General features: G+C 41.3%; 1 protein-coding gene across 3 annotated transcripts in view; it reads left to right on the forward strand.

Moving 5' to 3' along the window:
• Positions 1-27,027, forward strand: part of MAP3K13 (mitogen-activated protein kinase kinase kinase 13) — a 175,096-nt gene that overhangs the window by 45,066 nt on the left and 103,003 nt on the right. The window contains exon 1 of one of the 3 annotated variants that reach the window (XM_058662180.1): positions 16,041-16,236. The exons of the other annotated variants lie outside the window; for them this stretch is intronic. The gene's annotated coding sequence lies outside the window, so the exon portion shown is untranslated. Of the gene's footprint in view, positions 1-16,040; positions 16,237-27,027 lie in introns of those variants that run through there. 3 annotated transcript variants of the gene reach the window in all.

Below are 27,027 nucleotides of genomic sequence, written 5' to 3' on the forward strand. Positions count from 1 at the left end.
CAATCACATACATGATGGTAATTTAAAAGTACATTAAAATCCAAAGACTCCATGGATTTCAAAGCTTTTTGCATACAAATTGTGTGTCCTAGTATTGTTATAAATTATTCTGTTGAAATATTTTTTTTAATTATTTACTGGGTCCAGTGCAGTAGCCTAGTGGCTAAAGTCCTTGCCTGCATGTGCTGAGATCCCATATGGGTGCCAGATCGTATCCTGGCTGTTCTACTTCCCATCCAGCTCTCTGCTTATGGCTTGAGAAAGCAGCGGAAGATGGTCCAAAGTCTTGGGACCCTGGATCTGTGTAAGAGACCTGGAAGAAGCTCCTGGCTCTTGGCTTCGGATCAGCTCAGCTCTGGCAGTTGTGGCCATTTGGGGAATTGACCAGCAGATGGAAGATCTTTCTCTCTTTCTTTCTCTCTGTAAATATGACTTTCCAATAAAAATAAATAAATTTTTAAAGTTATTTGAAAGGCTGAGTAAGACAAAGAGAGAGAAAGACAGAGACACATAGAGAGGGGGATCTTTCATCCACTAGCTCACTCCCCAAATGGCCACAACAGCCAGAGCCAGGCTGATCTGGAGCCAGAAGCCAGGAGCTTCTTCTGGGTCTCCCACATGTGTGCGGGAGTCCAAGTGGTTGGGCCATTTCCAGCTTCTTTCCCAGGCCAATGAGCAAGGAGTTAGTTAGATTAGAAGTAGAGCATAGGGACTAAAAGTGGGGCCCATATGGGATGCTGGTTCCCCAGGCTGTGGCTTTGCTTGCTGCACTACAGTGCCTGTGTCATGATGAAATCTTTTTTTTTTTTCTTAAGATTTATTTATTTTTATTGGAAAGGCCAATATACAGAGAGGAGGAGAAACAGAGAAGAAGATCTTCCATCTGATGGTTCACTTCCCAAGTGGCCACAATGGCTGGAGCTGAGCCAATCTGAAGCCAGGAGCCAGGAACTTCTTCTGGGTCTCCTGTGTGGGTGCAGGGTCCCAAGACCACGACTGATTTCCCAGGCCACAAGCAGGGAGCTGGATGGGAAGCAGGGCCACTGGGACATGAACTGGTACCCATATGGGATCCAAGCACATGCAAGGTGAAGACCCTAACCACTATGCTCTTGTGCCGGGCCCGTGATGAACTCTTTATAGCTAGATCCTTCGTGAAATATTCTGGTTACCTGAGGTTATATTTTGGGTCAAAATATATTTACATTTTGGGGCCAGCATAGTAACACAACGAGTTAAGTCACCACTTGCGATATTGGTATCCCATATGGGTGCTGATTTTATTCCCAACTGCTCCACTTCCAATTCAGCTCCCTGCTAATGCCCTGGGAAAAGTAATATAGGATGTCCCACATGCTTGGGCCCCTGCCACCAAAGCGAGAGATGTAGATGAAGCTTCTGACTCCTGGCTTTGGCCTGGCCTAGTCCTGACCATTGCCGCTATCTGGGGAGTGAACCAGCTGGTGGAAGATCTCTCTCTTTCCCTAATTCTTACTTTCTCTGTAACTCTGCCTTTGAAATAAATCCCTTAAAAGGAGACCAGTACTAGCCATTTTGCAAGTAGAAAACTGCCACCTTTCATTTTAATTTGTATTTTTTTGACTCTGAACTTGAGCGTCTTCCATGTTGGTCATTGCATCGTTTTATGTATATGAATTACCTGTTTATGAACCTTTCCTCTACCCTGGCCACGCCCTGCCTTTTTAGTGTGTTTATCCACCAGAGTAATTTTTGAACTTGTAGTTGTCCAAATTAGTAAAAGTATGTTTGCCTTTCATTTTCCTATTAATTTTGAATCAAGTTTTTATCATCACAAAAGTTGATACAACTTTTTGCATAGAGATTATAGTTATATGCACATATATATAAATATGTACTTTGTATATACACAGTGTACCTTGACAAAATCATTTAATATTGGTTTATGAAACTTACTCTGTTTTTTCAATACAGCAATACTGTATTGATCATCATTCAGAAATTTAGAATTCACAGTTTAACTAAAAGTGAAGCAAGGCATTTAGTGAAGTCAGCTTGTCTGATTTACAGATTATTCTTCACTGATATTAACATATTGAATATTCTCATTCAAGCATTTAAAAACCATTTTTCCAGTGTACAGTAGGTAGCAACAGTGGAAAGCATAATTTGCTGCTGTTTATATGTCATGAGGCATTTCTGGGCCCAAACTTGACTTAAATGTAAAGGAGTTTTGATAGGGGATACTCCAGAAATGTACTTGTCAGTTCAGCAAGAAATTTGTGATTGTTTTTTAGTCCAACTAAGCAATAAATTCCCACAAATTCTCACAAAAGGAAAATGCATTTTATTTTTCAAATGTTGTATTGTTTACAAATTATGTATTACTATTTTTCTGGAATCTTAGCTTTTCAGTCTACTTTTTTTAAAGATTTATTTTATTTTCATTACAAAGTCAGATATACAGAGAGGAGGAGAGACAGAGAGGAAGATCTTCCGTCCGATGATTCACTCCCCAAGTAAGCCACAACGGCTGGTGCTGCGCCGATCCAAAGCCAGGAGCCAGGAACTTCTTTCCAGGTCTCCCACACGGGTGCAGGGTCCCAAAGCTTTGGGCCGTCTTCGACTACTTTCCCAGGCCACAAGCAGGGAGCTGGATGGGAAGTGGAGCTGCCGGGATTAGAACTGGCGCCAATATGGGATCCCAGCATGTTCAAGGTGAGGACTTTAGCCACTAGGCCACCGGGCCCTTCAGTCTACTTTTTTAAAAAGGTATTTCTTACATGGTAAAGGTGTTTCACTTATAGATTTCCTTATGGTGAAGACTAATTGAAGACACCAGCCTCTTTTTCAGTGGAGTGGTTTTTTAGAGCTGTCCACTTAATACAGAGCCATAAATACTTTAACACAGTAAAAATGTATTCTAAGAAAACGTGATCTTTTTAAGCTTCTGCTTCCATTTTGATTGATCTTAAGTAGAGGTTTGTCTTGCTAATTAAATTTTTTTTCAAGGTTTATTGTATTTATTTGAAAGGCAGAATCACACACACACACACACACACACACACACGTTTTCTATCTGCTGGTTGACTCTCCAAATGGCCAAGGGCTGGACCTGGCCAAAGCCAGAACTTCAGAGTCTCCCCTATATGTGGCAGGGACCCAAGTACTTAAGCTGTTATCTGCTGCCTTCCCAGGAACATGAGCAAGGATTTGAATTGCTAGAATCTTGAGCTGGCATTCTAGTATGGGATACTGGGATATGCTTGGTTTCCAAAGGGAACTGCTGGTGAATGTCGTGTTCCATGGACTAAGAGATGGCAGCAAGACAGGCCTCATGCTTAGATTTTGAGGGGAATATCTGGTGACTGTTGTAGCCAGTTTAAGCTAATGATAATTTTGATGTCAGAGAAACCAGATTGTTCTAAACCAGGAGCAACCAGTCTGTACAAAAAATGCTGTCTAGGAAGCAATGGCTTCCTTTTCTGTCCTTCCTGAAGACTGCCTCAGGATAGGAAGAAACAGATTGGGTTTTAGGAAAGTGAAGCTAGCCTGAGCTGTTTTCCTTGGGTGGTTTTGCGGTAAGGCATCTTTTCACGCCAACTCTGCCAGCCCATGGTCTAAATGTGGAGATGTGTTAGGAAAGTTTCCAGTTCCAAACTGTAAACTTTTTCAGGGCAGGGACCATGTACTGCTCACTGAATCTCAGCGCAAGGCCAGGCAACACATACTGAGAGCTCAGCAACTTTTTTCTTTTACTTCTTTTTATTATTATCATCTTATGATACAGTTCCATAGGCCCTGGGACTTCCTTATCCCCTCCCCAATTCTATCCCCTCTCTCAGAGTTCCTCTATATCATTACTATAGTATAATTCTGCATACACAGTTATATGTCCATAATTGCAGGGATGGACAGTGGCAGCGAGTCCAGCATCCTATTGTCAAGATATAGTAAGCAGTTTCATTGGGGTCCATCTTTGACTGGAAGTAGAGATGCATACTGCACTGTATCCTCACATCTGGATATGATAGTCTCCGTTATACAGTTACTATACATCCCCTTAAATAAAAAGCCACAAAACAAACAACAGGAAGCAAAGAAAAAAAATTAACAATACCATGAAGTTAAATAATATGCTACTGAATGACTAATGTGTCACTGAAGAAATGACTAAAAAAATCAAGAACCTTCTTAAAGAAAATGATGCTACTTTATGATCTATCAGTCATTGAAGAATTTAATCAGAAGAAAGTGTTTTGAAGAGATGAAGCTAACAAAAAAAAAATCAAAATCCATGAGACACAGTTTCCACTGATCTTTGTTGGTGAAATGTGTCTCCTGTAGGAAACAAATGGGTTTTGTTTTTTAATCCAGTCTACTAATCTATGGTGTTTGTAAGCTGTTTACATTCAGGGTTAATACAAATAGGTGGCAATTTGGTTCTGTCATTTTAGCAATGGGTTGTTCATTGATTTAGTTTTCTATTGTTTTACTGGGATGTTCTTCCCATTTGCCTTTGGTTTTTTTTTTTTTTAAGATTTATTTATTGTATTACAAAGTCAGATATACAGAGAAGAGGAGAGAGAGAGAGGAAGATCTTCCGTCCGATGATTCACTCCCCAAGTGACTGCAACGGGCCGGTGCTGCGCCGATCCGAAGCCGGGAACCAGGAACCTCTTCCAGGTCTCCCACGCGGATGCAGGGTCCCAAAGCTTTGGGCCGTCTTCGACTGCTTTCCCAGGCCACAAGCAGGGAACTGGATGGGAAGTGGAGCTGCCGGGACTAGAACCGGCGCCCATATGGGATCCCGGGGCATTCAAGGCGAGGACTTAAGCTGCTAGGCCACACCGCCGGGCCTGCCTTTGGTTTTGGTGGGTGCTATTCCTCTTCTCTGTCGAGTGAACATCTTGAAGTATCATTTGTAGGGCAGGTTTAGAAGAGGCATATTCTTTTAGCTTTTCTTTGCTGTGGAATAATTTTATTTCATTTTCAAATACAAAGAAAAGTTTTGCTGGGTACGTTATCCTTGGCCGACAATTTTTTGCTTTTAGAATCTGGGATATGTCACACCATTCTCTTCTGGCCTGTAGAGTTTCCTGTGTGAGGTCTCCTGTGAATTTAATTGGCATTCCTTTATATGTCAATTGATTTTTTTCATGTGCACATTTAAGGATCTTTTCCTTATGCTCAATTGAAGAGAGCTGGATGATCATGTGTCGTGGTGAAGATCGCTTTTGATCAACCATATTGGGTGTTCTGTGCCCCTCCTGGATCTTTTTTCCCAATTCTTTCTCTAGATTAGGGAAATTTTCCCTTATTATTTCATTGAATACACCTTTAATCCCAGCTTCTCTTTCTGCATCTTCTGAGACTCCCATAACTCTTATATTTGGCCTCTTAATAGTGTCTTTCAGTTCTTCAGTACTTTATTTGACCTGATCCAGCTCTGCTTCCAGCTTTTTGTTTGTTTCCCCCTGGTGACAGGAAATATCTTCTAATTTTGAGATTCCTTCTTCTGCCTCCTTCATTTTTTTTTTTTTTTTGGAGACTCTCCACTGTACTTTTAAGTTGCTTCACTATGTTCTTCGTTTCTGATATACCAGCTTTCATTTGATTCATTTCCAATGTGACATATTCCTTAAATTCCTTGAATGCCTGCTTTACGTGCTTCTCGTTGTTAAGAAGCTTTTTTTTTTTTTAATTATTTATTATTTAACTTCAGTAATTACATTGTATTATGTGACACAGTTACATAGATACTTGGGTTCTCCCCACCCCTCCCCAAACCCTCCCACCATGGTGGATTCCTCCACCTTGTTGCATAACCACAGCTCAAGTTCAGTTGAGATTTCCCCATTGCAAGCGTATACCAAACATAGAGTCCAGCATCTTATTGTCCCGTCAAGTTCAACGGCTTCTTAGGTATACCCTCTCTGGTCTGATGACAGAGCCAGCAGAGTATCATCCCAGTCAATTGAAAGCTCCATAATGCTAAGGGAAATGAGCCAATCCCAAAAGGTTAAATACCACATGTTTGCCTTAATTTAAGATGATATGATGTTATGTATAACATGTTATGTTTTGAATGTTATATGTTGTGTATAAACTAAAATTGAAGTATAGGTGAGGTGGTCACAGAAGGTGGCTGGGAACCCGCATTTACTTTTAACATATTGGTTACTCATTACTATGTCAATTAATTCCATAATGATGTAAATTTTTGCTGATGGTATGTTGGAGCTTTCAATTGACTGGGATAAGAAGCTTTATAACAAGTGTTTTAAATTCTGTATCCCCCATTCTCTCAATGTCTTTCTCAGTTAACTCTGAGGTTGGCAAAAGGTTTTGCTCCTTTGCAGGGGTGTCTTCAGTAATATTCATTGTGCCTTTGTCTCTTCTTTTGCTCTTGGTCATTGTATTTCTGGTTGTCAGATATTTCTCCTTGGGACAGGTTTCTCAGCTCTGTCACCCACAGGCCTACAGTTTGACTTTACTTATTGCAGTTGGTACACAACTCTTTGTTTGCAATCACCTGTGCCATTCCCTCCAGCGAGTTCCAGGTCTGGGTTCTTTTTTTTTTTTTTTAAGATTTGTTTATTTTTATTACAAAGTCAGATATACAGAGAGGAGGAGAGACAGAGAGGAAGATCTTCCGTCCGATGATTCACTCCCCAAGTGAGCTGCAATGGCCGGTGCTGCGCCGATCCGATGCCGGGAACCAGGAACCTCTTCCGGGTCTCCCACACGGGTGCAGGGTCCCAAAGCTTTGGGCTATCCTCGACTGCTTTCCCAGGCCACAGGCAGGGAGCTGGATGGGAAGTGGAGCTGCCGAGATTAGAACTGGCGCCCATATGGGATCCTGGGGCGTTCAAGGTGAGGACTTTAGCCACTAGGCCACACCACCGGGCCCTTGTCTGGGTTCTTATGTTAGATTTCCACCGTGGTCTTTGTAGTCCCTGAAATCTGTTATTTTGTTTATTTTTTATAAGATTAATAATTTTTATTGGAAATTCAGATTTACAGAAAGAAGTAGATAGAAACAGATAAATCTTCTGTCCCCTAGTTCACTCCTCAAGTGGATGCAAAGGCCAGAGCTGAGCCAATCTAAAGCCAGAAGCCAGGAGCCTCTTCTGAGTCTCCCACGTGGGTGCACGGTCCCAAGGCTTTGGGCAGTCCTCCATTGCTCTCCTAGGGCACAAGCAGGGAGCTGGATGGAAAGCGGGGCTGCCAGGATACAAACTGGCACCTATATGGGATCCTAGCGCATGCAAGGTGAGGCCTCAGCCACTAGGCTCTTGTGCTGGGCCCTCATGTTTATTTCAGTGATCTTTCACCTACTGAAGGGAACCTTCATTGTTTCCGCATTTTGGCCATCATGAAGAAAATTGTCTCGAACATCCATGTGCAGTATTTTTGGTGAACATTAGTTGTCAGGTCCTTTGAGTAAAAATCAAGGAGCGGGCCCAGAGTGGTGGCCTAACGGCTAAAGCCCTCGCCTTGAGCGCCCTGGGATCCCATATGGGCACCAGTTCTAATCCCGGCAGCCCCACTTCCCATCCAGCTCCCTGCTCGTGGCCTGGGAGAGCAGTCGAGGACGGCCCAATGCTTTGGGACCCTGCACCCGCGTGGGAGACCCGGAAGAAGTTCTTGGTTCCCGGCTTTGGATCAGCGCAGCACCGGCCGTTGCGGCTCACTTGGGAAGTGAATCATAGGACGGAAGATCTTCCTCTCTGTCTCTCCTCCTCTCTGTATATCTGACTTTGTAATAAAAATAAATAAATCTTTAAAAAAAAAATCAAGGAGCACAAATGGTTGGGTCCATATGGCAGAGTATATATTTAATTTTGTATGAGATTGACAGACTGTCTTCTAAGATGGCCATTCCATTTTACGTTGCCACCAGCAATGAATGAAAATTCATGTTGCCCCATATGTCAATGTTTGATGTTGTCAGTGTTCTGGATTTTGGTCCTTATGATAGATGTATAATGGTATCATTTTTTTTTGATGACTTTTGCTGGAGGACATATGAGGAAGAACTTATTTTTGTGCTTGTTTGGTTATATGTTTATTAAGTTGGAGGATAACAGCAAGCACACCTGAACCAAAGGAAAATGGAGAAGGCTGTCATCAGAATTGTCTTTCTCTCTGTAGTGGAAAAGGGGGTGGTCCTCTCACACGCTCTGGAAGCAGAGCATGGGTTATTGAAAGTAATGGAATGGCAGGAATATCCTGAAAATGATAAGAATTGCCTTCCCCTAATGGGGAAGAAGATGGCACATCATCAGTTCTTTCAAAAAGGCCCACCAAGGTAATCCCACTGCAGGTGATGCTCTTCTGCAAAGTCCATGTGGAGTACCACCTGCTAAGAAGGCAATGACCTGTGTTCTGTGAATTTCTGAGATTAGTGTGTTTTGAAACCCAAGGGTAGATTAAGACCTCTGTGACCTCAGGCACTCAAAAAAAAAAAAAAATGATCATGTCACCTTGCCAAAGACAAGCCAATCCCAAGGACTGGCTACCTTCTGTAATAGTAAGAACAGCCCTCGGCCTCTCATTCAGCCTCAGCCCACATTCCCAGGGCTCTTTCTGTGACCCAGCATGAGGAATCCTTGTTCTTATTATATTTTTTTAAGGGACTTATAAAGGGGTATATCAAAATTTGTGGAAAATGTAAATAAAAGATAAGTTTCTGGGCCCAGCGAGGTGGCCTAGCAGCTCAAGTCCTCGCCTTGAACACTCTGGGATCCCATATGGGCATCAGTTCTAAACCCAGCAGCTCCAATTTCCATCCAGTTCCCTGCTTGTGTCCTGGGAAAGCAGTCTTGGAATCCTGCACCCGTGTGGGAGACCTGGAGGAAGCTCCGGGCTCCTGGATTAATATCAGCTCAGCTTTGACCGTTGTGGTCACTTGGGGAATGATTGATTGGATGGTGAGCTTCCTCTCTGTCTCTCCTCCTCTCTGTATATCTGGCTTTCCAATAGAAATAAATAAATCTTTAAAAAACCAAAAAAGGTAAGTTTCTTTTTGTGCAAGGCAATGTTGAAATCTGTACACAAGGGTCACCAATAAGTGATTTTTGTGTAAAAACACTGCATATATTTCCAAAGATGTCTTCACCAATTCCATTTTAATTGCATTTTATTTCATTTTTCACAAGCTTTAAAAGCAACCTCATATCCTTAGCTAAAAGAACACAAGCATGTTCTGCAAAGGCTGCTCTTCCTTCTTTTTGTCAACAGAGAGCAGCAGAGAGCACCATGTTATGTTCTGAAAGGAGCAACTTTTTTTCAGCTAGAAAGATACCATATATCGTATCTTATATGTGGGAGCTAAAATTACAGGCATGGGAGTAGGAGATGAATAGCAAATATTTTGCTGTCTCTAGAATAGCTCCATGGAAGGAGAACCATTCTTGCACGCGAATTTCAGAGGACCTGCCTCTGGCATTGATTTCCATCCTCAGAAAGCAATTCCAGCCCACCATTATGTTTTGATTCACAATACCTTAGTTTGTGTTTCCTAGAATGTTATGTGACAGGAACTATAATGTGTGCACTCGTGCTTTTTTAAGGTTAGTGTTTTTGTTTGAAAGGCAGAGTGATGGGGGGAGATGGACTGATCTGCTAGTTCACTCTGCAAACACCCACAGCTAGAGCTGGACCAGGCTAACGTCAGGAGCCAGAAACTCCGTTTGCATTTCTCCTGTGGGTTGCAGGGACCCAGCTCCTCAGGCCAGCATGCACTTTCTTCCAGATGTTTTAGCAGGGAGCTGGATCAGAAGCGAAGTAGCTGGGACTCGATTGACACTCTGACATAGGCTGCCGGTGTCCCAAGAGGTAGCTTAAACTTGTGTACCCCAACACCCAACCCAAGTGTTTCCCCTTTTAACTGACCTCTTTCACTCAGAATAGTTACTTTGAGAGACCCATCCACGTGACAGCATGCCTCAACAGCACATTCTTTTTTATTGCTGGACAGTGATACTATTGTATGAATATAGCGCAATTTCTTCATTCACTTGTTGACAGACGTTTGGGTTGTTTTCATTTGGAAACCATTACAAATAAAGCTACTATGAACATTTGTGTGCAAGTCTTCACGTATGCTTTAGCTATATCGTATGTATTTTTTTTAACATTTATTGATTTGATAGTCAAAGTTACAGAGAGGGCTGGTGGAGAGAAAGAGAGAGAGAGAGAGAGAGAGAGAGAGAGAATTGAGCATCCATCTGCTGGTTCACTCTTCAGATGGCCATTATGGCCAACACTGGAGCAGGCCAAAGCCAGGAGCTTCTTCTTATTCTGCCATTTAAGTAACCTAAACACAGGGTCATCCTCCTCTGCTTTCCTAGGCCATTCACAGAGAGCTGGATGGGAAATGGAGCGACTGGGACATGAACCAGTGTCCATATGGGATGCTTGCATTACAGGTGCTGACTTTACCTGCTGTGCCACAAAGCTGACCCCAGATAGGTGTTATGTTTAATATTTTGAGAAACTCTGGCTATATTTCAACAATTTCTGTTGAAGAAGATGGGACATCATCAGTTCTTTCAAAAAGGCCCACCAAGGTAATCCCACTGCAGGTGATGCTCCCCCAGTTTTTGGCTTGCTCTTCTGCAAAGTCCATGTGAAGCACCACCTGCTAAGAAGGCAATGACCTGTGTTCTGTGAATTTCTGAGATTAGTGTGTTTTGAAACCCAAGAGTAGGTTAAGACCTCTGTGACCTCAGACACTTAAAAAAATGATCTGTTGATCCGGGAGTGAGAGGAACCAGTGGGCACCTCCCTCTTTGGTTGCCACTCCCACTGGTGAGTATGAGAACCAGGACTGGGACAGGCGTGGCTGGACAGAGAGTGGCACCTACCAGCACAGGGGTGAGCTGGATAGTGGGGCTTGTTGGGATGAACTAGGCTTCAATACTCACTGACATATATAAGAGCTGAATGGGATGTGGGACAGACTGAACCAGTCTGCTGTATATACGGACAGGCATGGGAACCAGTGCAAGAGACGGTACTGGTGGGGGTTATTGTGGGTCGCTCCAACAAGGCTGCAGCTCCCACTGTTTAGCCTGAGGGCTGAATGTGTGGTGGGCAGGATCGGGCCGGGTTCCAACACCCATTGGGTTGTGTAGAAGACAGGGCTGGAGGCAGAACTGACCCAGCAATTGCAACTTTCAGCATATGTATAAAATGATTGGGTGACAGGCTGTACCAGATCCTATATTGGCAAGCACACACACGAATCAGGTTTGGGATCACCTCAGGTGAAGTTTCTTTGGGGATCCCTCCATCTGAATTGCTGGATTCAGATGAAGTTTCTTTGGGGATCCCTCCAACTGAATCGCTGGAGTCAGAACTCAATCTGTGAACCCCATTCATGAAGAGAATTGCAGGTTGAGTCAGAGCTGGGCCTCCTCAGTAGCTTAGACAGAGCAGTGGACAGCATATCCAGATGTAGATGGAGGATATGGCAGTACATTGGAACCTATGGATGACACCTGGTACCATGACAGAGGACAGAACAAATTGATCAACTACCCTAGCCAAGTGTTGGCAGTGAGTGTCTGGGCAAAAGGAGACTCTAAGGTAGAATATGTCAGCCAGTGGATTCTGGAGAGATTTCATCGCGCTTAGAGTGGCAAGATTCGCAGTAATTCGGAACTGTTGAACTATTGAAACCTCTTGAGCAGAATCCTCAGAGCGTGCCCCACATGGGGACCCTGGGGTGGTGTCAGGTGGCTGTCGTCCATCCTAGGGTGCAGAGGCGTTTGGGAGGCTGGGTGTGATTTCTCTGCTTGTTATCTCCTTCCCCCAAATACAGGAAGGAAAAAAAGGAGAATGTGGAATGGTGATCTTACCTACCTTCCTGTAGCCCTTGACCCTTATCACCCTAATCAACTATCATCAAAAATAAATATGATTAATTAAAAAAATTGCTTGGAAGATATCTAAAATTTAAAGGACAAGGATAAAGTCTTGTAATAAAATTCAGTGTATTTTTAGACACTAAAAAAAAAAAAAGGACCTGTTGCCTAAATTTTTAAGTCAAAATCATTATTACACTAGTGACTAAGTGAAAGCAAGTGTCTCATTTTCCCCAGAATAACAACTTTGATTCTTTATAACAAACATTTAGGTATATAACTCTGCCCAGAATTCATATTTTGGGTTCCTGTTTTCTTACTGGAGTCCTAGGCTTATGCTCAGCCTGCCCAGAAAGCCTCACAAGGTTCTCTGCGTGACACCAGAGGTGGCAGATCCAGTTTTCATTCCCTGTCGCTCCCCTTGCCTCTATCACACATCGGGCTGCCGGGCACCTTCTCTCGCCTATGGATCATCCTTTTGATGTGCTTTAGTGCATTTGTATTATCAATCAGAAAGATTACTGTGTCTCTCCTTTGTAGTCATCCTTTTGAGAAGGATAATACCTAAAACTTCATTGATATGATCACTTAAGGTTTATTCTGAACAGCATATAAAATACCAAGCAGCTGTTTTTCTCTAGCTGTATATTACTACTGATAAAACAAATTGAAGAATTAAAATCTAGCTAATACTCAGTATTATTTAACATTTGCCATTATTGTTTGTACCCTTAGGGTTTTCTTTAATCAAAACATGATTACAGAATTTATCAACATGAAATTTTCATCCTTTTGAAAGTTTACTGATATGTATGTTTAATATAGTTTTTATTTCTAGGTCTTTTGTTTTTCTTTAATATTTACTTGAAAAGCAAAGTGACAGAGAAAGAGAGAAATCTTTTATCCCTGGTTCACTCCAAAAATCGCTACACCAACTGCTACTGGGACTAGTCCAGGCAAAAGCCAGGAGCCAGAAACTCCATCTGCGTCTTCCCCATGGGTGACAGAGGCCCAAGCATCTGGACCACCTTCCTCTGCTTTCCCAAGCACATTACTGGGAAATGGATGGACACAGAGTTGTGAGCTCTGGCACTGCTATGTGGAATGCCACAAGTGATGGCTTAACTCACTGTGTCACAGCAACAACCCCTACAGTCTTCCTTTTCTAAAAGTATTTGTAGCACTCATCATAAGCAATCATAATACATATACAAACAAATGGGAAATCAAACCAAAACTTTCAAGAAAAAATAAACCAAAAGAGAGGGACAGGAAAACAAATATGCTAACCATAAAATATATATCTATATAACATGTAAGTATATATATATATATATATTCTCTCTCTCTCTCTCTCTCCATATATATGTATACATATATATATATACACACACACACACCCCTAAATGGTAATAGGGTGATGACATTTAGATAGTTGATATTTATTTGCTGGTTCGCCTTCATACAAGGCTAGATTTCTGTAATACTTACTTTTCTTAGGTGTCTATTTCTTTTTTAAAAAAATATTTATTTTAAGGCAGAGTTACAAAGAAAGATTTTCTGTTGGCAGGTTCACTCACCAAATGGCTACAATAGTCTGGAGATGGATTTGGCAGGAGCCAGAAACCTGTAACACCATCATGTCTCCCAGATACATTAACAGGGAGCTGTATCAGCAGCAGAGCAACTAGGGCTAAAACTGGAGCTCATGGGGAGTGCTAGCATGAGAGCCAATGGTTTAACCTACTGTACCACAGCACAGGCTTGCAGTTATGATCTTTGCATTTCGGTAGAATTCTTGCTGAAATAAGCTTTTTTTTTTTTTTTACAAAACCTTATTTCTTCATACACATAAGCCCCAGAAGTAGAAATAGCATCTTTTAAAAGATTTATTTACTTATTGGAAAGGCAGAGTCACAGAAGAGAGAATGAGAGACAGCAAGAGATCTTCTACCAACTGGTTTATTTCCCAAATAGCTGTAGTAGCCAAGGCTGAAGCCAGCAGCTAGGAGATTCCTCAGTGTCTCCCATGTGAGTGCAGGGGCCAAAGGACCTGGGTGACCCCTCTGCTGCTTTCCCAAGCAATGAGCAGGGCACTGGATAAGTGGAGCAGCCACCACTATAAGTGGCAGCTTAACTTGCAGCACCACAGTGTAGATCCTAGTTTGTTCTTTTTTTACATCTATACTTATATTTTTATCTAATACAGAGTTTTTCATATTTTCTTTGGTGATGAGTTCACAGTCATCTTCTAGCCGTTACTGAAATTGAAGAGATTCATCTGGTTCTTAGAGAAGCTAACTTGCTTGATAGTATCTTTGGAGTTCTCTGCAGTTAGCATGCTCACATGCTAAAATACAAGCTACTCACACTAGGACTGGGCTTCTTCTCTCTAGAAGTGCACTGTGTCATAGGGTGGGCACCAGCTTCAAGTGATAATTTTTAAACTTAAATTCATATATATTAAATTAAGATTCAAATCCTCACAAACACACAACACATTTCTTTCTTTAAAAAAAAAGTATTTTTATTTGAAAGGCAGAGTTAATGGAGAAAAGGAGAGAGAAAGAATCCTCCATTTGCTGGTTTACTCCTAAAATGGCCACAATGGCCAGGGCTGGGCTAATCCAAAGCCAGGAGCTTCTTCTGGTCTCCCATGTGGGTGCAAGGGCCCAAGGATTTAAGCCATCCTCCACTGCTTTCCCAGGCCATAAGCAGGGAGCTGGATCCAGAAGTGGAGCCTCCAGGACATGAACCAGTACCTGTATGAGATCCCTGTGCTTTGCAAGGGAAGGATTAACCAATTGAGCCAGCACGCTGGGCTTTTTTTTCCATTTCTTAGTCTAAATAATCTTGCTCTATGACCATATGTATCAGTAAAGACCAATGCAGTGCGTTAAAGGGCTGCTGGGAGAGGGCCGCTGTTGTATTGATCCTGAGCACTCCCATCGCACCCAGACAAATGTCTTGAGTTTATCTTTTCAGTACTAACTTTCCACAATAACTTCCTTTAGCAAAATGGACTGTGTTATTTCAGTTTGAAGGCTTTGAGACCATTTCCTAAGCTCAAAAACAACATAGTTGATTCAGAAGTCTATAAAGGGTTGGTGATTAGGGGGCAAAGTGTCAGGGTATAGGAGAAGTAAAATACATTAACCCACCGTTGTGTGCCTTTGAAAATGTACAAAGAGTGGAGGAAACTTTGACTCATCTGGGTGAGTTTAACACAACCATTTTTACTGTAAGTAATAAGAATTGTTGCTGAAGCCAAAGTTTGCCCAAAGATTCAGTAAGAGTCATTTTGGAGAAGTTCTTACTGAATTTATTGTTGGAAGTTGCATATACCACTGAAGAAATACTAAATCTTATTTAAATATAACAATAAGTGACTTTTGAAATGTCACAAAGATCAGAAAAATGTTATTGTTACACCGAACAGTGATACTTATGTAATATCATCTCACACACTTACGTTTTGTTAATCACTGAATTTTTTATTCCAAAGTACTCTTGCTCTATTATTTTGCTTTTTTTTTTTTTGCAAATAGCTTATGGAAAAGTGACATTTAAAAAGAATCCATGCTTGTTTTTACTTCATAGTATCCGTTCTTCCATGAAATTTTTGAAAACTCCTCATATTCAAAGACTTCAAGTATCTGGCACATAAAAAACATACTTTTTTATTCCACTTTCCACAAACATTTCAAGGTGGTTTCTTACAGTTGTGTCGTGCAGGGCATGCATGTCCGTTGGTCACCAGTTTTAGAAGCTATTTTCTATGGCTTTGTTATCACACATCGCTGAACAAGAAAAGCTCAGTTAAAGACCTCTAATGACTAGAAGATGTGATTTCTTCCATGTGTATTTTTAATAGTGTTGCCCCACTGATGATCTATTTTGATTCCCATACTCCATATCCGTGACAGTGTTATTATGATTATCACAGCTTGAAACACACCCGCACACACACACAATCGCCCCCGAAGCGACTAGTCTGTCTTGGGGCAGGGGCAGACGCCTGATTGGCAGACTCTGTTTATTCTGTGACCAGATCCCTTCTAAAAGAAGGCAGGAGCTGACTGCCTGAAGCCTATTGGCCAGGCGTACTCTAGACCCTCCTCCACCCTCCTTTTTTTTTTTTTTTTTTTTTTCATTGCACGCACCACAGCGAAGTCTGTGCGGAATCCTAAACCAGCCAATTTACATCCATTCATGAATCTGTGACGTCAGCAAGCCTGTGGGCTCCTTTGCAGTGGGCTGGAGGATTGTGTATCTGGAATCCCCCTCGCCCTTATTTTTACAGTTTTGCAAGGCTTTTAAAATTAACCTGCTACCTTTCTAAAGCAAGAAAACGGGACAGCATGTGTAGGAATCCTTCATTGTGAGTATTGCATTCTGTTTCTCTGATCAGCATTTGTTTTTACAAGGACAGTATTTGTGATTTGAAGTGATTAGAAAACTGCTATTATTATGGGGGACACATCGGCGAGAGAGAGACAGGGCAGGGACGGAGAGAAACCCGAAACCCCGTTACAGCTCAGAGCCTCTGAAACTGACAGCTGGTTTTCCTTCGCTTGTCTGCTTGCTGAGACGTGGACATTTTTCATTTACGCTTCTGCACGTTACCTCTGGATGCTGGCGTGGGTTTCCTTAAAGGGCGATGCGCCTCTTGGAAAGGTGATGCGGGTGGCATTAGAGGAAACCCGGAATGCTAGGAGGGTGCTGGGGGAAGCCAAGCCGGCAAGGCGGAGCAGGTTTCAAGCTGCTGAACCCTAGCCTGCCCTGCTGCTGTCCTCTGTCGTTTCTCACCCTTCACCTTGCCTTTGTTTCGTAACTGTGTGACGGTCAACATCTTGTGATGGCCATTTGGACTGGATGAATACACCAGTTCGACCAATTTTCAGAGGCGCTTATGATGGGAGTGGTAATGGCATATATACCTTTGACTCCTAGGTCACTGAAAACATTTTATTTACATGATGAAAAACCTGAAAGTCTGCAATAGACGCCGAAGGGGAATTACCCTTAAATCCTAAGTTTCTCACATAACTGCTAATGAAAACTAAGCAGTGATTGCTTAAGAAAATCTGTAATTACATTGTGTACACATACACGTGAATATCTTTATACATTAGACTTCCAACTGGAAATAGTTTCCACTTCTGTGTTTGGGGAAACATGAAAAAAGTTCTGATATGTCCCAGGTATGACAGTTAGCTTGATGGTTGACTTGTAAGTCTAGCATGAGGTTAACATTTGTGATTAAATTTGTTTCCTTTGATTTTTCTGCTGTCAGTTGTGATGGAAAAGAAGAGAGATGTGACATGTGACTTTTTTTTTTGCCCCTGGGGCAGCTCCTAACCCCAAATAATCTATGTGTTTTCCAGCTGCCTCAGGTTGAGCAATTTGTGTCTTAGTTTGTGGCTTGCAGTTGGAGGGTGAAGGTGGAAATGGGGAAGAGAACAAAATGCCTGCTAGTTCTAGCATCCAGTCTTGTCATGTTTACCTTACAGAATCAACACTTAGGTTGGAGATTTCCATATTTTAATCTTTCCTTGTGAAGCAAAATATCTAAATTAATGACTTTAATGAAATCTCTTAAATTATTTTTCTTAATGAAACTTTCAACTGTAAACTTAGTTTCAAAGTGATCATTCCTGAGGATGTAACTTTTCCTTTGTTTCTCATCCCTGCAAAGCCCCCACTCGCTGGCATTGTCTGTCCACACTGAGCTCTGGATGTGCTGAAGGGTGAACCTAAGGCTGAGTCGCATCTTCGTCCTGTGCTCAGACAATTGCACTTTCCAGTTTCTTACCATTTACTGTTTGTTGGTTTGGTAAATGAGATAAAATTTTAGACTCTCTTCTTGATTTATTTCAGCATTTCCCTCTTGTGTGTGTGCCATGAGATACTTTATTACAATCAGCAGTCTGAAAGTTATCTTAAATGATTAAAATTTACCAAATCAAAAGACCAAAATTTTAGAATATGTTTTAAAAATCAATTCATCTTAGGGCAAGCACATCAGAATATTTTATGTGCATATTTTGTCCAAAGAGAGCTGTGATTCCATGAAAGAGATATAGTCTTTACTTTGGATTTATTAAAATAAAACTGTCGCTTTAACGTGGACAATGAATCTAGAATCTCCCTGTCTTTCCACTCCCAGTGGCTCTATTCTAGATTATATTGATTTTCATGTATAGTGTACTTGTAGGAAAAAAACAATAACTCTTAATTGTGTAATATCAAACAATAAAATCCTGTGTATCAGAGACTCTCAATAGATGGCTTTCTGTTTAAAAATTGAAGCTCCTCCAAAATAAGAATTAATGTATTTAGTAAACAAAGTCTGTCAAACCAGAACTGTGTCCTAGGGAACTTGTAAAAGAATAGTTGCTAAGGGCCAGAGGCCACATCCACTGGTAGAAGACAGAACCACCAGACTTTGAATGGCAGAACCAGTCAGTTTGGTTTGTCCCATTTACCTATCTTCTTTTTGAATGCTACAATTGATTTATGGCTCAGGGTACTCAGATGAATCAAGATGGCCAAGATGGCCAACTCTGCCAGGTGGCAGCCTAATTCTTACAATTTTGATTAACATAAAGAATATTGTCCAAGAATACTCTGCTGCTAAAAAAAAAAAAAAAAAATTCACAAGTCATCACATTCTTGTTTTGATCATTATTCTGTGAAAACAAAGGGGAGCCAAAAAGAAGATGTAATTTTTAATCCTAATGAATCTAAATATAAGTTATAAAAATAGATTTTATTTTTTATTGTTGTTATTTTCTGTAATACAGTTTTATAGGTATAGAGATTCTTTCCTCTCCTTTTCCCCTTTTTATTTTCTCATTCCACCATTTTCCTCCATATTATCACAGTAGTATAATCCTTTAGTAACAGTTACAAGTTTAACATTCACATGGAGGAACAGGCTCTTAACACACCCCCTCTCCCCCAGAGCTGGACCATCTGCAAAGCCAGCTCCCTGCCCACTCACTATCACTAGCCCTCCTTGACCATGTCCCCTACAGGGGACATGAAAAAAAAAAAAACAAGTTTAGCATTCTGCTGTTTAAGTGGTCTTGTAGGTATAGGCAAAGGTAGACAATTTAATATAATACTGTCAAGATATATTTAATTGATTCATTGAGAGTCCTCTGTTTATTTTGGAGTACAAATGCCTACTACAGTGTATCTTTACTTCCCAGTATGCTAATTTCCATTATACAGTTCACCTGTGAGAATATATATATATATATATATACACTTGTTTACCTGTGCATATATTTGCCTTGTATTCTGCATGAAGGTTATCTTATGTCAGAATGAACATATAATATTTGTCTTTTTCAGACTGGCTTATTTAATTGAGCATAATGGTGTCTAGTTGGGACCATTTTGTTGCAAATGATAGGATTTCATTCTTTTTAATGTCTGTTGGTATTACATGGAATAGATGTACCACAGTTTCTTTATCCATTTATTTTGGCAGGCATCTGGGTTGTTTCCATGTCTTTGCCATTGTGGATTGTACTGCTATAAATATAGGCTGCAGGTCATTTTCCCAAATATTAATTTGGATATATCCCCAGGAGTGGGATAGCTGGATTGTATGGTTGATTGATTTAAAGTTGTCTGCGCACTCCGCATACTGGCTTTGATAGCTGCTGCACTAGTCCGCACTGCTATCAGCAGTGGGATAGGGTACTCTTCCCCCACATCCTTGCCACCAGTTGTTGTTAATGATTTCTATAAAAAAAAAAAAGATTTCAATGTTAGGATTAGCTGTGAAACACAAACCTTCCTTTGCTTCCTTTTTTATTATTCAGTTCTTTTTAATATGTTTATGGAATTATATAATTATATCATAGTAAAGTTTAGAACATTTTCATCGCCATGTTAAGAAACTTCATACTTTTGGCAGTCACTCTGGTTTTTTTTAAAAGATTTTATTTTTATTTTCATTTTTATTGGAAAGTCAGATATACAGAAAAGAGGAGAGACAGGAGGAAGATCTTTCGCCCACTGATTCACTCCCTAAGCAGCCACAACAGCTGGAGCTGTGCTAATCCGAAGCCAGGAACCAGGAGCCTCTTCCGGGTCTCTCGTGTGGGTACATTGTCCCAAGGCTTTGGATCATCCTCGCTGGCAGTCACTATTTCTCCCTACCTCCTAAGGCCTAGACAACCATTATGCTACTTTATATATATATATATATATTTGGCTACTCTTGACATCTCATATGTAGAGACTCATAAAATATATCATGATTTTTTAAAAAGATTTATTTGTTTCCGTAACAAAGGCAGATATACAGAGAGGAGGAGAGACAGAGAGGAAGATCTTCCATCCAATGATTCACTCCCCAAGTGAGCCGCAACAGCCGGAGCTAAACCAATCCAAAGCCAGGAGTCAGGAGCTTCCTGTGGGCCGCACATGCAAGTGTAGGGTCCCAACTCTTTGGGCTGTGGCTCCCTGCCACAGGCAGGGAGCTGGATGGGAAGGGGGGCTTGCACTCACCGGGATACGAGCCAGCACATATGGTATCCTAGTGCATTCAAGGAGAGGTCTTGAGCCACTAGGCCACCGCACTGAGCCCTGTCATAATATTTTCAAAGTTGATTCATGTTTTAGCATGTATCAGCACTTCATTTCTTTGTTATTGCTAATATAATCAGTATATATATTTTACTTATTCATTCAACAGTTAGTGGATATTTGGGTTGGTTTCACTGTTTAGCTATTACAAATAATGCTAAAATATACATTTGTCTACAGGTTTTTGTGTAAATGTGTTTTCATTTCTCTGATATTTACCTAGGAATAGAATTGATGGATCATATGATAAGTGTATATTTAACATTTTGAGAATATGACTGGGTGTTTTTCAAAGTGGTTGTACCCTTTTGCATTCCCAAAAGCAAAGTATAAAGGTTCCACCAGCTCCACAACCTCATCAACACTCGTTACTACCTGTATTTTTTTAAAGTTTTTTTTTTGTTGTTGTTGTTGTTAATTAAAATGTCAGATATACAGAGAGGAGGAGAGACAGAGAGGAAGATCTTCCATCCAATGATTCAATCCCCAAGTGGCCACAGTGGCCGGAGCTAAGCCAATCCAAAGCCAGGAGCAAGGAGCCTCTTCTGGGTCTCCCACATGGGTGTAGGGTCCCAAGGCTTTGGGCTGTCTTCTAATACTTTTCCAGGCCACAGGCAGGGAGCTGGAAGGGAAGTGGGGCTGCCAGGATACAAAATGGCGCCCATGTGGGATCCCAGTGTGTGCAAGGCAAGGACTTTAGCTGCTGGACTACTGCACAAGGCATTTTTTTAAAATCTAGAATATTACTTGCATTGAAATGGATGAAATGAATATGATTTTATGTACTTGACACAATGATATGATGCAGAAGGAGCTGGGCTGAGATTATAAGGGCCTGTGTAACCGTCTTGGGTCATCCCCGTATGGAACTTGCCCCTAAGCTTTTTTCAAATTTCTCCTCAGGTTTTGTTTTAATTAGTGAGATGAAGAGATTGTTCATAGTGAGCTCACGTGTCCCTACTAACTAACATGGCAGGATTGCTGGAATCTGGTTATTACCAATAACAAATGGGCAAGTAATAAATTGTAAGGCAATCTGATTTCACAATATTTTTCCAGAACTTTTAACTCCCTTGGGGGATGCTGCTATTGCTGAGAAGTAAGAGCATTCCAAAAGTATTTCAGATGAGATCTGGGTGAGACATAAAAAGGCTAACTCCCTTTCAGATGCTCCCAGAGGCTCCCTTTAATAAGCAGAGAGTCCTGCTCAGGTACGATGTTGCTATCTTAGTGCTTGTCCCCACCATTCTTCTCTGTAGTCAAGAGGGAGTGTCCATTTACCAGTGACTTGTTGTATGGCTACTGATAATCCAATAACCTCAGTTTGGTTGTACGTTACAACCTTTCCTATGTGTGACCTTTGAGGCAAAATCCAGCATGTTGGCTTCTTCTCTCCGTCAGTCACTGACTCCTGTTGTCCTTTAACTCAGGCTGATGCTTGATGAAGGGTGAGTATAGTGTTAAACAAGAAAATGAAGACCTGCTAAAACCACACAGTGGATAGCAGGGCTTTGTAATAGTAAGATGACTAATTAATTATGTGATGGTTGTTAGCTTTAAACAATATTTTTGTAATTCTTCAAATAACTGATAAGGCAGTGTTTGGAATTTGCGAATTTTGTCAAAGAAAAAGGATACATTTAAAATTTGTAAAACAGAAAACCCCCTCTTCATTTTTATATTCACTTTCATCAGCCTGGAATTGCCCCATATCCTTTTTCATTTGTAAAATTGTCAGTGAGACAAGTGTTATGTCTAGTCCTAACAACTATAATAATTTCATATAGTTGTTCCATTTAGTAACAGTATTTGCCTACATCAAGTTTGACTAAAAAAAAAGCCTTACAAAAAGTCATCATGTATTGTAGGTCAATCCTAAAAGAATGTGCAGTAATTGTGCAATTTTAATTGTCCACAATTTTTAAGGAAAAGCTATGTAGGACTTCCTGCTGACAAATGCTGGTTTTCTTCACTGTGCTAATTCATGCTGTGAATCTTGGAGGCAGGAGTCATTGTAGAGTACAACAATTCTAAGGGGACATTTTAGTGAAATTCTGGAGTCAAAAAAGCCAGAGAAGTGAAAGGACTTTGGTTTGGTTGAAGGTGAAGGGCCAAGGAAATAGCCAAAGAAGAAAGATGGGAGAGAAACAATCAGAACATAAACAGAGGTCCCAGAGACTGGCTGAGCCCACGAGGCAGGTGGCAAACAAGATGCAGTTTCCATATCCTAGGGAAGGGACTGGATTTGGGACCCAGGATGAAAGAGGTTCTTCCGATGTCTTAGAGGGGCTTGTCACAGTTGCTATTCCTAAAGAGGGCCCGATTTGCAAAACTAAGCCCAGGGAGCCTTCTGATTCCCTGGAGGCACTGTGCCTGCATTTTTAGTAGCTGGCGGGCCTCCTTAATGGGACACATTAGCTATCTGCAGGCGTGGATAACCACGGGTAATTGAGATAAAGCTCTGCAGAATACAAAGCCATGATTGCTTTTTCCAGGGATTAAAGTGAGATTAAGTATTTTACTAATTACTCAGCAATTACTTTCGCTCGCATAACAAATTTAAATATGTATGCACATTAAGAAGAAACAGATGCAACATACCTTTGGATATTGCTAGTCACTACTTCTAGACCTAAATTACAGGCTCGCTTTAATCTTTGCTAAGCATAGAAACTCCTGGGAAATACCCACCTGATAGTGCAGCTGTTAGGGTTCAAGAGCCAATTTTGAAAAGAAATGTTACTGCTCTGCCAGGTTCTCTCAGTCTTCCCCGCCCCCTCCTTTTGAGCCGAATGCTTTCCATCTGTTTGTCTAGGAATAAAAAAATAACTGAACATTTGCTTTAGATGTACTACTTGTGTATCCTCCAAGCTATGCCCTAATCTAGCCTTTGAATATTCTCAGAGACGTGGAGTTGTAAGCAACAGCCTAGGCTGCATTGTGCCTCTACAAATATTACACTGCTAGAGAAAAAGCAGCCAATAGGTGGTGGGCACTCCTGGCCTGTCAATGCCAACTCTGTGTTAACTATACCAGCATGACAGCATAACTGCCTATTATTTATTTTTTTTTTCTTTAAGGATCTAGAAGGAAGGAGGCAGAGTGCCGATGAGGGCTCACGGGGGTGGGGAGCACCCCACTGCCACAAATGCATGGGGGCCATGCACAGCAAGAAGCAGCACACTTTATCTCCTCCCCCTTTCCCCATCTCTATCCTAACCTGAGGCCCCTGTCAACTTGGTAATAAATATTAAAATAAGTTTAAAATAATTATCCAAAAAATCATATAATCCTTTTGTAGTTTCTTTTAAAAATATTTTGTTGTGGGGTGCAAGAGAGATCAAGCTAGATAAGTCTAGAATACTAAGGAGTCTACTTGCCAAGCTTGGCAATGGCAGCACCCATTACTCTAGGAACCACCTTTCCAATTACTACCTGAAGGTACTAGGCAACCATTCATCTGATGATAACAGAAATTAGCAAATGGAAAGTCACAGTGGCAATCCAATCTGAATGGAAACCCTGAGAGGAACAAAGAAATCAGTCTGTTAAACTGAAGAACTATGTTCCAGCTTCCCGAGCAATAAATTATCCTCAGACGTGCAGCGAACAACCTGGATACATTTACAAAACTGCAAAGATTTGCCTTTTCCTAACTTCCCTGCCTACATTCCATTATTGCTAGGCCTCACCTCTCCTGAAATTTTTGAAAAGACACAAAACAGAAATACGAGATATCTTAGCATTTGCATCCTCACTGACTTGCCCAAGCAGTGAACAGGAGGGTGAGGAATACAGACATATAAACATACAGGGGCCATGTTCAGAGGCTACCTCTGGCCTGGGAGTCTGTCTGTGGGAACTAACAGAGCAAGCAGGTACTGAGGGAGGCCAAGAATCAGGGTGCGTGAGCCACTGAAGCATAGGATTTAGAGAACAAGACCCTTCCCATCATGGCTTTTTGGAGGGTTTGAGAGGGGAGTGGTTATGCAACAGTGCAATTCTGTCCCCCTCCCCGCCTTCAGGTTCCAGGTGATGATTGGTGAGCATCATTTGACTCACAGGCAGGCAGAAAGGATAACCTAACGAGGGGAGGTGTGGCTTCCAAACTTATGACCCTGAACTAGATACCTAAGACTTTTTTTATTAGAAAGGTGGAGAGAGACAAAGAGAAAAACAGAGATCTTCCATCTGCTGGGCCAGGCTGAGTCCAGGCGCTCAGAACTCCATTGGAGTCTCTCATGTGGGTGGGAGGGATCCAAGATTTTGGGTAATATCTGATGCCTCCCAGGATATGCAACAGCAAGAAGCTGAAATCAGAAGTAGAGTTTTGACTCTGAACCCAAGCACTTCCGTAAGGGATGCGAACATCTCAGGTGGCATCTCAATTGTTATGCCAAATGCTTGCTCTTTTATTTTTTTAAGTGGTTTATTTTCACCAATCAGGGCTTTTGCCGGAACACATTGAAACAGTATACACTGCCCATCACTTGCTGTCCTTTGATTAAAAAGTTGTCCACATTGATAAGGGTTTCTTTTTACTGAATCTTATACCTTTGATTCTGGCTTTTGTTAAAGCCACTGCATTTGCCACAGATTGCTTTATAAATAGCCTTTGTCTTTTTCCTGCTAATGATGTAAAAGGCCATGGAATGGTTTTCAAAACAAAGAAGAGCCTGGTTGATTCTGAATGCCTTGGAGCCAAGTCTGGAAAGTAAAGAAGGGTGATAAGAGAATGTCATTAATAATTTAGAGCAAAGAGGACCTGAGGCTAAGAGAAAGGAAGCCGCTGGCTTAGAGGCTCCCCAAACTCATGAGCCACCTGCAGTGCATGTAGGGTGTACCCAGAAAAACTGTGTGAGCAAGAATGAATAGTTCTGTATTTGGCCCAACTGTGTGGCTTGCAATGGAAGAAACTATAGTCACAAAGTGTCTGTCTTCTAAGAAATCTGCAGCTCATTTCTGGGGAGTGGCAGACATGGATTTGTCACAAACCAGGAAAAGAAGCTTTGGGGTTCATTGTTGCACATTAATTTTCAACATCAGAAACTGAAAAAGGTTAAAAAAAAAAAAAGTTTTCCCCTTCTACCAAAATGATGCAATGAAAATTTTAAAACACTAATACTGCAAAAGACTGACCCATGCAGCAATGCATACAGCAGTTTGCAAGTGTGGTCTCCGGAGTCAGGAGCATTGGCATCACCTGGGAATTTTGTGAAAATGCATGTTCCCAGATTCTTAACCAGAACTGCTGGTGGAAGGGGGGAAGGGCAGTTCTCTACTCTGTGTTTTAACAAGCTGACCGGTGGTGTTGATGCTTGCTGCAGCTTGAGAATCCTTGATTCCTGACAGAGTTGTGTAAGCTTCCATTGTGCATAGGATTCACCTGAAGATCTCTACAAAACCACATTCTGTTGCCTTGGTCTGGGGTGATTCTGTCCAAATTTCTAATGAGTTCCCAGGTGAGGTTGAAGCAGCTGTTGCTGATCCTAGAACCCCCATTTTGAGAGTTGCAAGGGACCATGTCATGACCCGTGCTGAGAATTGCTGCAGTGAGCAGGCTCCATCAAAATCACCCTGTCCTAGCAAAACACCCCTAAAAGAAGAGGACATTTTATGCATAAAAATGTTAGCATTACTTTTAATAGAAAAAAGGAATACCGTAACTGTGCAGCAGTATGGGTATATAGTTGATTTTTACTATTTGTAGATATCATATTTGTAAAATCACCTAGCAGTTAAAATGTATTTTTCACCCCACAATTAATGTATCTAGTGTTCTTTCACTGTGGATGCACACAGAGCAGTAAAAAGTTTATGTCACCTGGCACACACATGGCCAAGTGAGGTCACACAGGGTAGTCTCTGCCTTGTGGTTTCAGTTCTGTCCTGTTATATAAAACACGTGTCTTTCCCAAGGTTTAGTTAGTGCCTTGTTTTTTTCTGCATTTTTGTTGTGATTCTGCTGTTTTAAAATGGCCCTCAGGCATAATACTAAAGTACTGTCTGGTGTTCTTAAGCATAAGAAAGCTGTGATGTGGGGCCAGTGCTGTAAACTAGTAGGTTAGGCCTCTGCTGGTGGTGCTGACATCCCATATGGGATGGTTTGAGTCCTGGCTGCTCTACTTCTGACTCAGTTCTCTGCTGTAACACCCAGGAGACCAGTGGAAAATGGCCTGATTCCTTTGGTCCCCTGCACCAATATAGGAGACTCCAGAGGAAGCTTTAGGCTCCTGGCTGAGTTAGTATGCTGTTGGTCCTGAGTTTGTTGTTAATGAATCAACAATAGATATTATGTACAATATCTTATTAAAGATGCACAGGAGACAAGGTTGTGTAATGATCAGTTGATGAGCATGTGACCAGAGACTCTCAGACGCTTAATGCTGTATTTCTCCTAGGGATAGAGATTTAATATTCACTCATTCAGTGTTCACAGCTGTTTTAGAGACCATATCTATTGCAAATAACAAGAATTAGCAGAAGGTAATAACCAGTTAGTGCTATGTACAGTACACTGCCATTCAGAAATGATGGCAATGAAATCCATGCAGAAATATGAGAA

The sequence above is a fragment of the Ochotona princeps genome, chromosome 3 (genome assembly GCF_030435755.1).
Source record: "Ochotona princeps isolate mOchPri1 chromosome 3, mOchPri1.hap1, whole genome shotgun sequence".
NCBI classification, from domain to species: Eukaryota; Metazoa; Chordata; class Mammalia; order Lagomorpha; family Ochotonidae; genus Ochotona; species Ochotona princeps.